The sequence below is a fragment of the Microcaecilia unicolor genome, chromosome 7 (assembly GCF_901765095.1).
Source record: "Microcaecilia unicolor chromosome 7, aMicUni1.1, whole genome shotgun sequence".
Classification (NCBI taxonomy): Eukaryota; Metazoa; Chordata; class Amphibia; order Gymnophiona; family Siphonopidae; genus Microcaecilia; species Microcaecilia unicolor.
In genome coordinates this window covers 259,259,940-259,272,439 of record NC_044037.1, presented here as the reverse complement: position 1 = coordinate 259,272,439, position 12,500 = coordinate 259,259,940, and the positions used below count along the sequence as shown (strand labels likewise).

The 12,500-nt window shown below is 39.7% G+C and overlaps 1 protein-coding gene across 1 annotated transcript in view; it reads right to left on the bottom strand.

Moving 5' to 3' along the window:
• The window catches only part of GTDC1 (glycosyltransferase like domain containing 1), a 451,648-nt gene that overhangs the window by 127,525 nt on the left and 311,623 nt on the right, over positions 1-12,500 (bottom strand).

Below are 12,500 nucleotides of genomic sequence, written 5' to 3'. Positions count from 1 at the left end.
AGAATTATCCTCCGTCTGCAAACCTTTACCAGTGCCTCTAAGTATCAGTAATGTCAAGAGCTCATGAGAAGTGTGAGCCAGTGACAGTGGTGTGCTCTGTTAGTTGTGTGTGTGGGCGGGTGTGGGTGTGTGTGGGGGGGGGGGGCGTTTAAATAAAATTTGATAAACTGGTGGGGGAGAGGGGTGGTGAAAGACATTTATAAGGAGCAGGGGAGGGGAGGGCAGGCAGGCATGATGATTTTACAAGACAAATTTTTCTCTACAAAAGAGGCTAATAATATTAAATAGTACTAAAGTGCTTACTCCAGAGTTATTAGAAGAGGTGTTCCACACATTGTATCAACATTCCTTTAAAATCACAGAAACAGCTTTTTACATTTACAGGCAAGACAAATAATAATAATAATTTGGGATTTTAGCCTGCCATTCCAAAGGATACTCAAGGCAGCTCACAGCATGATTTTTAATTTAAGGACAATAAATATATATCTAATCGGAGCGACACTTACCACCTGTGAGGCCAGACAATGTGTAAAGGTCTTTGCTGATCATCCATTTTAGCCAGGCTATTATCAAGGCTGTAAGTCACAAGTTGCTTATCTTTCTCTTGACAAGGATTTGTTCCCTCTGATGGTTTGGACTTAATTTGTTCTTCTGGAGTTGTTAATGGCTTAGGTGGTCTTCCTTGCTGTGTGGTACAAAGTGCAGACTGAGGATCTGAATCACTGTTTTTCACTAAATCCCCAGTAGCACCAATCTTCTCTTGGGAATGCAGGCCCTCAGATAGATAAGCATCTCCTCCTCCTCCACTCCCTGCTTGAGATACCTTCTGCAAATGGACACGTTTGTGCTCTGGCAGGAACCTGTCACAAAAAGAGCTAGCACTGTATTCTATCAAGGAAACACTGAAAAACACAGGTACTTAAATAATGAAACAGTTTAGCCCTATATCTGCTTTCAGTAAGTTCAATACAAATTATTTGTGGCAAACATCACTTTGCTCATGAAAGTAGCACAACGGTGAATAACAAACTTTTACTGTCAAATAAGTTCAATGATAGATACATAAAAAGAAAATAGTTGTGTGTTAATAAGATTTCTATACATGTATTAGTTCATGGCCTTATGTATTTAATTAAAATAAAATGAAAATTAAGGATAAAGACAACATGCAATACTTTTTATTTGAAGTGAAAATCAGAAAATGAGACAAAACAAACTTTACGTAGTTATATGTGATGTTGATTCATCATTGGTGTAATTTAAATTAAGATAGACATTTATTACTATTACTTTTCCAGTAGGGGTTACAGGCAGTTTATATAATAAACCAATGATAAGAATAAAATATAAGGAAATTTTCTCTTGCACAGACCTATGTAGCCTATCAGATATGAAATCCAAACTTCAAAAAGAAACTGATACATCTAAATACACCCCATTTCTTTTTAAAATACTTCCATTTAGAACAAAACATCAAGCCCTACCCATATAATTCAGATAATTAACCCAGTACTGCACAACTTTCTTGGGGGACCCTTTTCCTATATCTTATCCAGAAGCATAGCCAGACTTTGAAATCAGGGAGAGCAGACTTTCTGTAAAATAGGCATCAGTATGAGGCTGCAAGCCCAATCTACATAGGCGCTATTTCATTCAAAATCCATTTGGGGGAGCAATCGCTCAACTTGCACCCCCCTAACTAAGCCTAAGTTCAATTTGTGGAAATCTCTCATTCTAGTGGCAAGAAATATACACTGAGAGAAGTCTCTGATTGTGACACAAAAAATTGTATCTATGGTAATTGTGTCCATGCCAGCTTTGGTATATTGGACAAACAACTCAAAAAATTAAAGAATTGCTCAACATTTGAGCAGTTTACGTACAGGTCGCAAGGAGGCTCCTATTGTTACTCATTGGCTATTAAAGGGTCATAGTGTTCAAGAGTTGCGGTTTGTAGTACTTAGCCAAGTTAGACCTAAGAACGGGGGTAATATTCCTTTAATGCTGCTACGTAAGGAGCAGCGTTTGATTTTCAGGTGGGATACGGTCACTCCCCGTGGTCTTAACAAGGAAATAGAATGGCTGAGCCTCTAATTGGTAATGGATAAATACTGAGTCCTGACACAGGTTTAGGCGCATGTGTGGGCGTCCGAAGTGACGACCTAGTAAAATGACTGGTCTCGAGTGCCCAACAGTCTGCGATAGCCGGTAAGCATGGTCTTATTTGTTTAGAAATATGGAGAATGTGTAATAGAGAGTGAATTATATGCTGTTGTTCATTTAGATTGTGACCCCTGAAGACGCTCGGAGGAGCGAAACATGTGCGTGTTGGGTCCTGGTGAAAAGAGATTGCATTGCCAAATTCAAACCAGTGATGTCTTTATGTCTTCAGTTACAAGGAACAGTGCAAGCAGTTATGTGCTAGTAGCTGACTGAATTAAGATGGTGAAAATTACATGAATTTTCCAGGAGGTATATGGTCTCGGAGTAAAGATATTTTAAGGACAATTCTGCCTATTAAGTGAAGTAACAGTGGATTTTGTTGCATAATGAAAAATTTGCTTACATCGGAATGATACCAGTTTTTGGATAACTTCAAAATGATTGGGTCCTTGGAAGAACCTAGAAGAACCTTTTAGCAATATATTTGTGTATAATCGCATTGAGTGCACTGTTAGTTGGTTAGGTTAACCACTGTTGGACTTGATTGGCAAGTTTTGAGAAAATATATTTTGTATTAGGGTATTTGAATAGGTTTAAAAATGTATAAGTTATGTATGTATGAATGAAGAATGAATGGTGATTTTGTGGGTTTTAATAAATAATGAACATTATATTAAAATTGTGCTTTATTTACTAGTCACATAAAACTCATCCATCCCTCTGGGTAATGAAATGCGGTAACATGCTTAGGCACCTTTTAACAAAGCTATGCTGCAATGCCGACACAGAAATTCAGAGTGAATGGCCTGTGTTGGCATTACCACACCGACAGCTGCTAGCGCGGCTTCGTAAAAGGGGGCCTTATTGTGTGGTTAATCTTTTAACTATTCAAATACATATTTTGCTGTATAAACTAAACATTTAATGCATGGGTTCGTAAGTATGTTTTTTGAAAGAAAATCAGATTGACTTAAACCATACCTCTTTTGTATATTTTTTAGTTCAAATCTCTATATTAAAAATAACATATAACAATACTGTCAGTAACAGAAACTTTACTCGGCACAAGACAAGAATAGGAACCCCACAAACCCGAAATTTTTGTTGCTAACAAATGCCGTATAGCTTAGCCGAGATTGGGAGGCGGGGCTGGTGGTTGGGAGGCGGGGATAGTGCCGGGCAGACTTATACGGTCTGTGCCAGAGCCAATGGTGGGAGGCGGGGATAGTGCTGGGCAGACTTGTATGGTCTGTGCCCTGAAAAAGACAGGTACAAATCAAGGTAAGGTATACACAAAAAAGTGGCACATTTCTTGGGCAGACGATGAACCATGCAGGTCTTTTTCTGCCGTCATCTACTATGTTACTATATATGTGAGATGGATGTCTGTCTGGGACGTTCTGATTTGGACATCCTTTTGAAAATGTCCCTCAATTTGTACTATGATTTTTTTTAATGCTGTAATTATTTATTTCCAATGTCTAGATTATATTTGCTGTATACCCCCTTTTCAAATTTCTTCTAAAAGGCAGTAAATGAATACAAATAAATAAAAACAGTTCACTCCCATTTAATTTCAAAGACTCTCTATGATTTAAGTGAGTTTCTTGAAAACAGACAACATCCTCATGCTGACATAAAGGGGCTCATTTTCAAAGCAATTAAACACACACACAGTACCATAAGTTACTATGATACTTTGTATGTATAAGTGCTTTGAAAATGAGCCCCTAAGTGAAACTATCTTCCACTTAGACCCCATGGCAGCTGACTGAACAAAGTGTGGAAGTAGGTTTCAAACAAAACTTACAGGATCTAAGCCTTCTAATCTAGTTATCTACTAACTGCAGTACTAAAACTGTGATCCATATTATACGTTTGATTATATCACTTCGAACAGGGTTTCCAACTGGCTGTTTTTAAGCTAGCTTGGCTGGTTTTGGAAAGGCCAGGCTGGCTGCTAGCAGACCCTTAAAAATTGGCACCCAAAAAGCTAGGGTTTTTTGATGCTCCAAGCTACCTGTCCAGCAGTGCTCTCTCTCCCTTCCCTCCTGCTGGTCTGGCAGCCCTCCATTCCGTCACCCCTACTCTGGCTCCAGTGGCCTCCCTTTCTCTGGGTCAGGTGACTCAGGTCCTGGAAAACCAATGAGTCGTGTGCAGCACTAAAGATGCTCTGCTTCCATCTGCCCTAGTGCTTCTCTCTGCTTGGTCCTGCCTTCTTTGACGCAACTTCCTGTGCTCAGGACCAAGCAGCACATCTTTAGAGCTACCCGTGATCATCTTGGCATTCCCTCATTAGATGTATGTACCACCTGCTACTACACCTGTTGGTGGCATTATAACTTCCATGCGGCTTCAGGACCTGCAATCTAGGCTGTACAGACATTGACAGGATTGGCATAGTGGTATCCCTTCATTTCCAGTTGGTGATGCAGGAATGGAAACATGGATTATAGGGAAGTTCTTAGGAGATGGCATGGAATGTTTCTCAAAACTTTTGTGGTTGCCTTAGTAGCAGGATATGAGTATTTGCCATGTAAACGGCAGTGTTTAATCTAGAAGCAAAGACAGTAAAGAGTGCTTATGATCTATACAGAGTTCCCAAGGCCTGCAATATCACTGAGTTTAGTACTATTATGCCAGGTTTTCTATATATGTGTGGAATGTGTTTTTTTACAGGGTTTGGCTACTGGAGCTCTGTTTCACTTATGTAAAGTTCGTGAAACAATCATAGAACATCTGTACACATGGAAGTTTTTTTTCTGAGATGGCAAACAATAGTGTGAACAACTGATTGTAGTAGTGGGGTGGAGAAGGCTACCACAGTGAATGTGGCAAGGGACTAAAAGAGGGCATGGGGCAGGGCTAGTGTCAGGATTTTCTTAACTCCATATAATAGTGAAAAATAGCAATCATTCCAACTGAATACAGCTGCAAGTATAAAAACTGTAGGGTTGAAAGAAGAGCAAGAAAGCACTGAATCCAGTGCCCCCCTTTTTTATATATAACACCGGTAAAAGAGAAATAACACAAATCTCGATTCCACCCATTATGCTTCAAGAGCCCTCCCACAAGTCTGTTCATTGTCAACGTAGAGACTATCAGGCAGATCAACAGATCCCTCCTATCTACAGAGGGAAGACTAATTGCATTCAGAATTATTTTTGTTTGTTTGCAAATCACTAGAATATTCTAGCAATAATTGAATGTTCAAATTGGGAAATTAAAATTTGGGGAAGAAGATCTTCAAAAAATGTAAACATATCCTCTACCACCTTAGGATTCTGAGATTATTCCTCCAGCCATGATTGCTCTCCTCTAGGTTGTGTCCATCGCTGACAAGGCCTTGAAGCACTTCTCACTGATGCTCACTGATATTTTCACAGCCATGACTCTTCTTTCTGTTTGATCCAAATATGCTCCAGTCTAGGCCACCAATTGTGTTAAGCTTTTCCATCTTATCTTGTATTTCTGTGAGAGCCTCTCCGTTGTCCCAGACTAAATCTTTAACCTGGAGAAGCTCAACCATCAGCGTCTGAGGAGTAATGTCACCATCTTCCCCTGACATTGCTTTCTGTGGTGAAGGTAAATCACTTATCAGTCTTGTTGTGAATCGTTTGTTTACTGGCTGATATTGTGTATCTGGATTTTCAAAAGGCGTTTGACAAGGTACCTCATGAAATTGGTACCTACAGAGGAAATTGGAGGGTCATGGGATAGGAGGAAAAGTCCTATTGTGGATTAAAAACTGGTTGAAGGATAGGAAACAGAGAGAGTGGGGTTAAATGGGCAGTATTCACAATGGAGAAGGGTAGTTAGTGGGGTTCCTCAGGGGTCTGTGCTAGGACCGCTGCTTTTTAATTTATTTATAAATGATTTAGAGATGGGAGTAACAAGCGAGGTAATTAAATTTGCTGATTACACAACGTTATTGAAAGTCGTTAACTCGCGACAGGATTGTGAAAAATTACAGAAGGACCTTACGAGACTGGGAGACTGGGCGGCTAGATGGCAGATGATGTTTAATGTGAGCAAGTGCAAGGTGATGCATGTGGGAAAAAAGAACCCAAATTATAGCTACGTCATGCAAGGTTCCAAGTTAGGAGTTATGGACCAAGAAAGGGATCTGGGTGTCGTCGTCGATAATACGCTGAAACCTTCTGCTCAGTGTGCTGCTGCAGCTCAGAAAGCAAATAGAATGTTGGGTATTATTAGGAAAGGTATGGAAAACAGGTGTGAGGATGTTATAATGCCATTATATCGCTCCATGGTGCGACTGCACCTTGAGTATTGTGTTCAATTCTGGTCGCCGCATCTCAAGAAAGATATAGTGGAACTGGAAAAGGTGCAGCAAAGGGCGACTAAAATGATAGCGGGGATGGGACAACTTCCCTATGAAGAAAGACTAAGGAGGCTAGGGCTTTTCAGCTTGGAGAAGAGACGGCTGAGGGGAGACATGATAGAGGTATATAAAATAATGAGTGGAGTGGAACAGGTGGATGTGAAGCGTCTGTTCACGCTTTCCAAAAATACTAGGACTAGGGGGCATATGATGAAACTACAGTGTAGTAAATTTAAAACAAATCGAAGAAATGTTGCTTCACACAACGCGTAATTAACTCTGTAATTCGTTTCCGGAGAACGTGGTGAAGGCGGTTAGCTTGGCAGAGTTTAAAAAGGGGTTAGACGGTTTCCTAAAGGACAAGTCCATAAACTGCTACTAAATGGACTTGGGAAAAATCCACAATTCCAGGAATAACGTGTATAGAATGTTTGTACGTTTGGGAAGCTTGCCAGGTGCCCTTGGCCTGGATTGGCCGCTGTCGTGGACAGGATGCTGGGCTCAATGGACCCTTGGTCTTTTCCCAGTGTGGCATTACTTATGTACTCATTCCAAAAATACTAGGCCTAGGGGGCATGTGATGAAGTTACAAAGCAGTAAATTTAATAAGAATCGGAGAAAATCTTTTTTACTCAACGTGTAATTAAACTCTGGAATTCATTGCCAGAGAATGTGGTAAAGGGGTAGCTTAGTGGGGTTAGGTCTGGACAGCTTTCTAAAGGAAAAGTCCATAGACCATTATTAAATTGACTTGGGGAAAATCCACTGCTATTTCTGGGATAAGCAGCATAAAATATACTGAACTTTTTCGGGATCTTGCCAGGTATTTGTGACCTGGATTGGCCACTGTTAGAAACAGGATGGTGGGTTGATGGACCTTTTGTCTGTCCCAGTATGGCAATACTTATGTACTTATGTCCCTTGGGTCAAAGCAGTCCCCAAATCTAGTTTCCAAGATTTACGAGAAGACATTTTAGAAGCCTCTGAAGATGAGTCCGTTTTCTAATTTATCTGGAAGGATACTGCAGAATTCTAGTATTAGGTTTTAGAAGAGCTCCCTGTTTATGTGGCCATTCCCAACTCCACTCACCAGCATCCCTCCCCAGGTAGAAAGATTCAGAACATCTATTTACTCATGGTCTATTTTACAACACAGCACAAAAACAGAGAAAATAATGGCAGATGAAGACTATAAAATTATCCACTAACGGTAGTTCATCAATAGACTATGTTAAACTCATTTCTGCATAACACTTTCCATAAAAAACTAAAAAATTCCTAGTAAGCTTTTATGTGTTGGAAAGGGAGCTTCATAATTGGCAAGCTGCAGTCTTATTGTTCTTGTTTTGAACACTTTTTAATATGAAACAATTGCACATTATGTACCCATTATAAAAAAAATGCCACTAATCAATATGTGGCATAATTAATGAAAAATTATGTGGCATTTTGAAGACAATTCTAAAGGAATCAGGACAATAAAAGGAAAGATGTGAGTTAATGAATCATGGTTATAGGGAACATGTGGCTCAAAAATCCCTGAATGGATTACAGATTTATAAAAATTATTTAAAGCAGCATTCCTTTTCAACTGATTTTGTGTGCAGAGAGTAAGATTACAAATTCTTCTTCAATAAACATTACAGAAGAATGAATTGAATCAATGTGAAAACTGATTCTTCAATGGACCAGTGGCAGCAAAGAAATACAATAAATCTATATGCATTGTAATCAGCATTTATACAGTCAGTTGACTAGGTAAAAAGCAAATCAAATGCGAGTCTAAGCCTTCTAAATATTTTTCAGAAATTCTAAAGTGACTTTGCAGCAGAAGTTGAAACAACCATTAACTCTGCAGCCAGTTTCTATAACACATTACAAAAATATAATGCTTTCCAACCACAAATAAGACCACCAACAATCTTGCTATTAACATTAATTAGTGGCATAAGCCTATACTACCTGAAAAATCTTGGGTACTTTTCAGGTTTCTCCAACACCACAATTCATATTATATGAAGGATACTCCCACAGAACCCTGAGAATGGAAAGAAAATAATAGTCACCTGTGAAAATGTGACTAAAGTCTCCAATCCTAAATATTGAGAATGGCTGATTTTTCATGTCATGGGTCCATAAGCAGTATGAAAAAATTACATGCTTGAACTTCTGTAACTTATTTATTTATTTATTTTCACATAAGAGAACAGGATTTGGACTGCTGTATTATAAATTGTTTGCCCTAACAGAATTCATTAAAACCTCAGTGGTGGGAGGCAGGGATAGTGCTGGGCAGACTTATACGGTCTGTGCCAGAGCTGGTGGTGGGAGGCAGGACTGGTAGTTGGGAGGCGAGGATAGGGCTGGGCAGTCTTATACAGTCTGTGCCAGAGCTGGTGGTGGGAGGCGGGGTTGGTGGTTGGGAGGCGGGGATAGGGCTGGCCAGACTTATATGGTCTGTGCCCTGAAGAGGACAGTACAAATAAAAAAGTAGCACATATGAATTCATCTTCTTGGGCAGACTGGATGGACCGTGCAGCTCTTTTTCTGCCGTCATCTACTATGTTACTATGTTAAGTTTGTTTCTGGAGACTTTAGTCACTTTTTCCCAGAGAAGGGCACTATTTTTCTGAAGGGTTTAACTGCATTACGCTTGCAGATCTTCCCCCCAAAAAATTATTGCCCTATTTCCTTTAAGGCATCTAGGGATCTATTCAGTATGAAAGTGCATTTAAGTTTTGTTCAGTTTCATTTTAATGCGAGGGAACTGTTTCAAGTAGTTAAGAAGTCAGTACCTAAGAACATAAGAATAACGTAGTGGGTCAGACCAATGCTCCATCTAGCCCAGTATCCTGCTTCTAACAGTGGCCAATCCAAGTCACAAATACCTGGCAGAAACCCAACCCAATTAGCAGCAACATTCCTTGCTTCCAAACCCAAGGCAAGCAGTGGCTTCCTCCATGTCCATCTCCATAACAAACTACGGACTTTTCCTCCAGGAACTTGTCCAAACCTTTTATAAACCCAGATACACTAACCGCTGTTACCTTATCATCCGGCAACAAGTTCCAGACCTTAACTATTCTATGAGTGAAAAAATATTTCCTCCTATTTGTTTTAAAAGTATTTTCACATAATTTCGTTGAGTGTCCCCTAGTCTTTATACTTTTCGAAAGACTGAAAAATTGATTCACTTCTACCCATTCTACACCACTCAGGATTTTAAAGACCTCAATCATATAAGAACAGAAGCGCTACCATTCTGGGCCAGACAGAAGGTCCACCAAGCCCAGCATCCTGTTTCCAACAGTGGCTAATCCAGGTTAAAAGTACCTGGCAAGATCCCAAAACAGTGCAATATATTTTATGCTGCTTATCCAAGAAATAAGAAGTAGATTTTCCACAAGTCCATCTTAATAATGGCTTACGGACTTTTCCTTTAGGAAGTTATCCAAACCTTTTATAAACCCAACTAAGTTAACTGCTTTTACAAATTCTATGGCAACATATCCAGAGTTTAATTACACGTTGAGTGAAGAAATATTTTCTTCGAGTTGTTTTAAATGTACTACTTTGTAGCTTCATTGCATGCCCCTAGTCCTAGTATTTTTGGAAAGAGTAAACAAGCGATTCACGTCTACCTGTTCCACTCCACTCCACTCATTATTTTATAGACCTCTATCATATCTCCCTTCAGCCGTCTTTTCTCCAAGCTGAAGAACCCTAGCCACTTTAGTCTTTCCTCATAGGGAAGTCGTCCCATCCCCTTTTTCATTTTCGTCATCCTTTTCTGTACCTTTTCTAATTCCACTACATCTTTTTTGAGATGTGACCAGAACTGCTCACAGTATTCGAGATGTGGTCACACCATGGAGCGACACAAAGCATTATAACGACCTCAGTTTTGTTTTCCACTTGTTTCCAAATAATACCTAACATTCTATTTGCTTTCTTAACTGCCACAGCACACTGAGCAACAGGTTTCAACGTATCATCAACTATGACACCTAGATCCCTTTCCTGGTTGGTGACTCCTAATGTGGAACCTTGCATCACGTAGCTATAGTTCGGGTTCCTCTTTCCCACATGCATCACTTTGCACTTGTCAACATTAAATGTCATCTACCACTTGGATGTCCAGTCTCCCAGTCTCGTAAGGTCATCTTGTAATTTTTCACAATCCTCTTGCAATTTAATAACGTTGAATAACTTTGTGTCATCAACAAATTTAATTACCTCACTAGTTACTCCCATATCTAGAGCATTTATAAATATGTTGAAAAGCAGAAATCACAGCACAGATCCCAATATCTACCCTTCTCCATTGACAATACTGACCATTTAACCCTACTTGCTGTTTTCTATCTTTTAAGCAGTTTTCAATCCACAATAGAACACTACCTCCTATCCCATGACTCTCCAATTTCCTCTGGAGTCTTTCATGAGATATTTTGTCAAATGCCTTTTGAAAATCCAGATACACAATATCAACCGTCTCACCTTTATCCACGTTGTTCACCCCTTCAAAGAAATATAGTAGATTGGTGAGGAAAGATGTCTCTTCACTAAATCTGTCTCATAATCCATGCTTTTGAATATGCTCTGTAATTTTGTTCTTTATAATGATCTGCACCATTTTGCCCAGCACTGATGTCAGGTTTACCTGCCTATAATTTCCTGGATCACCTCTGGAACATTTTTTAAAACTCGGCATTACATTGACCACCCTCCAATCTTTCAGTACCATGCTTGATTTTAAAGATAAATTACTATTACTAACAATATTTATTTATTAGGATTTACCGCCTTTTTGAAGGAATTCACTCAAGGAAGTACAGTAAGAATAGATCAAACATGGCAATAGGCAGTTACAGTAGTAAAAATATTCAATTAACAATAGAAAGTATGGCATGGTATACTACTTGCAATGTCACAATATGCAATAGAACATTATAATTGATAGTGAAGGGTAAGGCAAAGTTGTAACATCTAGATGGGTAAGAAAGTAGGAAGAGTTAGAAAGTAAGCTGATTTGAAGAAAGTTGCACATGAGGTCAGAGAGATGGTTAAATATTATCTCAGCTAGAATAGGAGTGGATAAAACATGTCCCTCTGCAGTATGTGCAGTCCGAGTTACTACTTGAGTATGTGAGTGAGACTAACAAGTTAGGTACTTCTTCCATTAAAGGCCTGGTTGAAGAGCCAAGTTTTCACCTGCTTCCTGAAGTAGAGATAGTCTTGTGTTAAGCGCAGCCTTTCAGGCAATGTATTCCAGAGTGGGGGGCTACTCCGGAGAAGGCTCGCTTGCGGGTATCACATCGTATAATGTCTTTTAGAGAGGGTGTAGTTAGTGAAAGTCCTTGGGAGTTGTGTGGACAATCATCCTATTCTTCAGATACTCAGGGCCATTTCCTTTCAGGGCCTTGAAGATCAGACACAGAGTTTAGCCCTGAATTGTACTGGTAGCCAATGAAGTTTTTGCAAAAATGGTGTGATGTGGTAACGTCGCTTGTAACCTTCTATGAGTCTTGCTGCTGCATTCTGAATCAGCTGGAGCTGTTGCAGGCCCTTTCTAGTCAGACCAATGTATAGTGCATTGCAGTAGTCCAGTCTTGATGTTACCATGGCATGCACAACTGGGATAAGATTTACCTTCTCGATGTAAGGAGAGAGGCAGCATATCTGTTGCAAATAGTAGCAGCTCTTGAAGGTTTGCTTGGATTTGGGGAATCAGAGTAAGTGTTCCTGATGTGATTTGAGGGGGAGTTCATACTTCCCAAAAGGGATTTTGATGTCAGGTATGTATCCACATGTGTTAGGGACCCAGAGAAGCTTGCTTACTTGGGTTCAGGCAAAGTTTGTTGTGTGTTTAGCCCATTTTGAATTGATGTTAGACAGGTAATCAGTTATTCAAGGCTTAGATAAGTCGGTTCAATGGTAGAGTAGCTGCACATCATCGCATAGATGTAGAATGAGTGCCATTGACCGAGTC